Raw genomic sequence first — 6,048 nt, 5'->3', positions numbered from 1 at the left:
AAAAAAAATAAATAAATAAAAGTAAAAGAAAAAAGCAAAAGCAAAAGAAAGTAATGTCTGACACTCTCCTGGCTTTGCATTGCAAACCCTCAGTCAAGATATAGTCAAATAGTTATGGCTGCAGTTACTTCTGCACAATCCACAGTTCAAGCACAGACAGAGCTGGAGGGACAGGGGCGTGGCAGTGTGTGCACTGACCTAAACCTGGCCTTTCCGTCTGGGCTTGGCCAAGGCAGACTCACCCCATGGGATGAGGAGAAAATGGTGGCATAACCCCTTCCCTTATCAAGCCTGGGGGCCCTAACGAAGTGGCTTTAAGAACTTTTGGGTTCAGGACATCCTGTAAAGCCCCATAAGTTTTTATATGGATTAGTTAACAGAAAACAATAAAATTAAGCAACAGATTGGTCCTGAAGATGCTGAGCCAACATCTCCACCGTTTTGAGCACCAAAAAGAGTCATTTTTAGGTTTCTTGGAGTGTAGGATTTGTTGGGTTGTTTTAAAATTCACTTTAAAAACAGTGCGTGTGAAGTATGGCCCTGAGGGCGGGGCTCTGGTAGAGCTGGTGCTGGGACAGACTCCTCTCATCTTGTCAGCAGCACCAGCCTGTTTCCTCTTGTGGGAGGATGAGAGGGAGACCCGGGGGCTGGGTGAGGGACAGGAAGGACTATAGGATCAGCCGAGGTGGAGGGGCTGAGCTGCTGCTTGGTAGTTGTGGTGATGATGGGCGGGGCCAAGGTGAAGGCAGGAGCGCATGCTCACTGACCTCAGAGGGCGGGTGCCAGTGGAAGGTGACCTGACAGAGAGAGGCTCCTGGCAGAAAAGGCACGGAGTATAGGGGCCCAGATCCGGTTGGCACCGTGTAGCACACATTTCCAGCAAAACCAGCTGCTTTCATTTTCTCTTCTCTCTCTTGAGGCATCCATCACCTGTAACAGTCTAAAACTGATATTGATACATATATATATATATATATATATGCCATCAAATATGATCTGAGGTAAAATTAAATACCACGCCTCACATTACATAATAAGAAAAGGCTGAGAACAGCGATAGAAACTGCATTCATATAAGTGAATCGTCAACATATAGAGAAAGCTTTGGCTTGTTCTGTGCCCATCGGGGTGGGCATAGCTGGCAGTGAGCTGCCTGGCACTAATCCTCAGCCCCCTGGAGATGCATATCCCTGGGCACTAGCTTTTCTCATTTGATGACACTGTGAGGGAGGAGCTGCGGCTATATGCACGTCTTGGAGGAGAGGGACCAGAAGAAAGGACCCGTGCGTGCCCCGGCCAAGGTAAACATGGCCAAGTCTAAGCTGCTTGGAGATGCCCTTTTCCTGACCACCATTGCATTCCTCCCACCTGGGGAGCAACAAGCAGGGAAAGACTCTGGGACCTCACCTCTCACTGGGATTGGAAAGGAGTGCTAAAGATGAAGAGAGCTGGTGGTTACGAACTCAGTGGATGGCAGTTCCTGGCCTTTTTCCTGTGCGAAACGGGAGTGGGCTCTGGCCTGGCAGGAACATGGCCCACACACTAAAACATCACAGCACACCAAACGACACAATAAATATTTTCTGCTTTCTTAAAATCTAGAACATTAGTTCTAGAATGTGTTAGGGATTCATTAATCAGAATTAGTCTTTTGGAAGAATGTTTATTTTCAAAGTAGTCTTAATTCAATCACAAGGTTCTTGTTTTCTTTCTTCTACTTCATCACAAGAAATTCATCAATCAAATATTTATTCCCTGTGAATGTTGGTGAGCACCTGGTTGGCATGAGGAAAGTCTATAGTTGGAATTTACATTTTAGTGGTTTACATTTAAAGTTGTTCCCGTGAACATTTACTTATATCTGCAATAAATCCTCCCTTATTAACTATATAACATTAGCTACAGAAGGCTAATCAATTTTAATCACTCTAATCCCTGAATCCAGATCCCTGAATTACCATTTTATTCCTTCAGCTTTGATGAAGTCCACTTGTTTCCACATCACTTAAGCACCAAAATGATAAAGCCTGTTAATAAGAACTAAATTTAAGAATGAATATTATGAAAATGCAGAGAATCATTATCTGATCCTAAACTAAGAAGCATCCCAAAGAAATGCCATGATACATTGTTGAATTTATTGTTCTAGTCCTAATGGCACTCGCATTATGTTGTCAATTTGAAGTTACTGGGCAACTTGTTCCAAAACGCTTCCATTCATCATATTGATGGTGATGTTAATCAAATTGACTATCCTTAACAAAAAGCCCCGCTTCACTTGAATTATATCGCTTTTCTGCCCATGGGGACCATTTGCACAATTAACAAAAGCAGATTGAATGCTAATAAAGAAAACAAATGAAGATTTATTCATAAACCTCAAAAGAATTGTAATAATTTAATTAAGGTATATGGTAGTTTTGGAAGGAAAGTGATAAGATTAAAAAACCCTTTGTGAGAAAGTGAAGGGAGGGGGCAGAGTGACTGTCAGAGAATTCTTTAGCCTTTATAATCTTCATTGATTGAATCTCAAAGAACAAGAGACATGAATCCATTGAAGGTACAAGTTAGCACTTGGGAAGAAGAAAAAAGGAGATCAATCATAATTCGAAGCTTGCCAACTTTAAAAAGTATGGAGACAGCAAAGAGGGAGAACAACAACCTGGGGTGATCTGCAGGAATAAAAGAGATGCTTAACAGGATGAAACCAAGGAGCAAAGGAAAATTCTAACTGATAATCAAGTAATGTTTTCTGGCAACCACAGATTATTCATTCCTAAGCGATGCTAGACACCCCATGGAGATTCTTTGCTTTAAAGTTTTAGTTTCAGTCATTAGGAAAGAAACAAAGCCTCCTAAACTATGATCTGAATGAAATATCCATGCCTGTAAAGATTGTTGTCTAGCTAGGTGTAATAAAGTCTTTTTGGTGTAAGAATTCTAATGAATAATAGCATTCAAATCTAGAATAGACTTCAAGTTTATCACCCAATTAATAAACCCGGTGCTGGAAAAATTTCAGAGTAATTTGAGAAGTCGTGGCCACTATTTAAAATCATCAAAGTCCCAACTCCATCTTCAAATTCTTATGTCGTTGAGAAAGCTGTGCCTGGCACCACACCAGAAAAAAAAAAAACTGTGTTTGGTTCCTTCCCATTTCAGTTAAATATTAAATGTGACCTCTTTGGGAGTGGTAAGGGAGATATGTACAAAATGAATGCATCATTTAGGGCTGAAGCATTTAGTACTGTCTCCAAGGGGAAATCAATAAAGATTGAATTCTTTGAAGAAACTCGGATGGAGTTAGGCTTAAAACCAGGGACACATCCACCCGTGTGAAAGCAGAGATGTGTACATAGAGTCTAGGAACTGTCAGTCACTAAGGCAACCACGAACATTCTGTAACTCATAATAATGCGAAATTTATTTAATATGCATCTTTAGCTTCTAAAACATATAGAATGCCTGTAGGAAGAGACTCATGCAAGAAGAACCTGGAACCTTATGGTTTTTTTCTTAGAAATAAAAAGTTTAAAACTATGGTCCGTATATGGAGATTATTACACCTAGATGTGAAATAGGGTGAGTGCGTCTATGTGCAATAGAGTAAGTGCTGAACTGAAGCTTTTAGACACAGATCCTACAGCCAGTTTTTCATTGTTTAACATTAACTTTTACATATTTAGCATTTATTTTTTTTTGTGGGGGGATACCGATCAAACTTAAGACCTTGCGCTTGTGAGGCAGGCAGCGAAATCACTGAGCTAAATCTCCGGCCCCATTAATTTTTTGATAAGGGATTTTGCCTCTCTGGACCTCAATTTGGCCACTTATAATGAACAAATGAATGAAAAATGTAATTAAATAGCATTTTCCAATTGATTCCATGCTCCTTTCGTGATCTTCATTTCTAAAATTCCTTTTGACATGAATAGAAAAAATGTAGAATTATACATGGACTTATACTATCCATGGAATTATACATGGACTAGATTTGAATATGGGAAAGCTATGGAGGCTGAGATAGATTTGGGAACACGTGGAAGACCCAAATGCGAAGGAAGTCCAATTAAGAAGCTGATATTCGCCTTTTGTTTCCTCAACTCTCTCTCGCAGGCTTCCCTCTAGTGATACAGTGAAAGAGGTCCCAACCTCCAATCCCAGCAGGAGAAAAATCAAGAATATTAGCTCAGTCCTGCATGATGGGGGGTTTGGGTGTCAGGTTTGAAAAGAGAAAGTCTAATTAATTTAGTTTGATCGCTGAGCCAGGAAGCTTCTCCATCTGGTTGAGTTCATCAGTAGAGTGGGAAACAGCGTCGGTGTGTTACAGTCTACCCCTCTGTTTCTTATCGCACACAGTCAGAGGGATACAGTCCCACAAGGACTACCTGGGACTGGGGAATCCTACTTAACAGAGGAAATTTTACACTAAGTAGAATGAGGGTCTAGAATAAGTCAAACACTGAAATTGCATAACTTTCTACAAGATTTGTTGTTTTTAACTTGTGCTCTACTATGATTTAAATAAAGAAAGCCTGCCTACTTATGCCATTTTATTACTTTTTTACTTGGAAGAGAGGTTGTCACAGTGCTCCTTGCCTGTGGTTTTGAGGGTTAAGAAGCAAAGTGGGTTTAAATGGCATGAAATGTAATTACTTGTATTTGAAATAATTTATTGCTTTTCTTAAAAAATATATGAATTAAGCATAAGCTATTAGAAAGAACAGAACTTAGCACAAATCTATGTCAAGGAAGGTTTAAAATATAAAGCCCTATGTATGTTTGTCTTTTTTTATGTAATGGTTCGAAAGTACAAGTTTCACTGCTCTAGGCTGTGGCACCAACTGCTGACTACACAGATGGATATATCTTATAAAAATTATCAAACAACTGAAGTGAAATCTGAACAGATTTCATGTCAAAACTTGAAACCTGACTAGAAGCTATAACTGACTACTGGGAGGAAGGCCCATTGTGCTGAATATCTAAAACACACCTAGATGACAGATTTAGTCTAGAAGTGACATTTCCAATATTTCATTAGTTTTTCCTGAGAAAAGTGTTAATAGCAAGTAGGGAAAAGGCAGTGAAATAGTTGTAAAGGATGCTGACCCTTCAGAGCTGAGTTCTACATGTAGGAGTGATGGTCTTGGGCAAGCTATCCTGACATGTCATAGCAAACAATTCCCTATTGAGAAAAAAAAAAGAAGATGAGTGAGGCATGGTGCCTCACACCTATAATTCCAGCCCTCTGGGAGGCTAAGACAGGAGGATCAAAAGTTTGAGGCCAATCTGAGCAACCTACGTTCTGTTTCAAAGTAAAAAAAAAAAAAAGAAAAAAGAAAAAAAATTAAAGATTTGGTAATATAGCTCAGTGTAAAAGCCCTAGGTTCAATGCACATTACAAGTAGAAAAAGGAGAAGGAGGAGGAAGAGGAGGAGAAAGAGGAGGGAAGGGGGAAGAGGAAGAGGAGCAGAAAGAGGAGGAAGAGGAGAAGGAAGAGGAGTAAAGGAAATCTTTACTTCTTACATAAAAGTGAGAGTTGATTAAAATGATATTCATAAAATGGCTATTAATAACTTAATTACCAGATCTCACATCATTAGTATTATTGTGTTTTACAATTGACTCATTTTCAATTTTCTCAAAGGATCTAAGAACTCAGTATTATTTTTCCTACCTTTAACGCTATATTTTCATAGTACATGCTTGAAGTACTCTTGCGTGCTCACAGCCCTTCCGGGGAGTTGTCACGTGTGCATACCCCATTTAATTCATTTTTCAGCCCCGTCCCATCTCCATCCATCTCTTGGTCTCTTTTCTTTTGTAAAAGATCTATCTCTCTTTTTCCTATTATCTGTCTTTTGTTTTGTCCATTTGAAAGATGAGGAAACAGCTGTTGGGAATGGCGAAAATAAAAACCACCCAATTTACATGAAATGTAAGATGGAAAACAAAGCTTTACTTAGTTCAATGTAGTTCTAAACTATACTTACTCCGTTGCACCATAAAACTCTTGGAAAATAGTGGAATGTTAAAAGAAGTCTA

This window comes from Fukomys damarensis, unplaced genomic scaffold (assembly GCF_012274545.1).
Source record: "Fukomys damarensis isolate Sample0158 unplaced genomic scaffold, DMR_v1.0_HiC HiC_scaffold_18, whole genome shotgun sequence".
Lineage (NCBI taxonomy): Eukaryota > Metazoa > Chordata > Mammalia > Rodentia > Bathyergidae > Fukomys > Fukomys damarensis.
Note: the sequence above shows the minus strand (reverse complement) of the source record.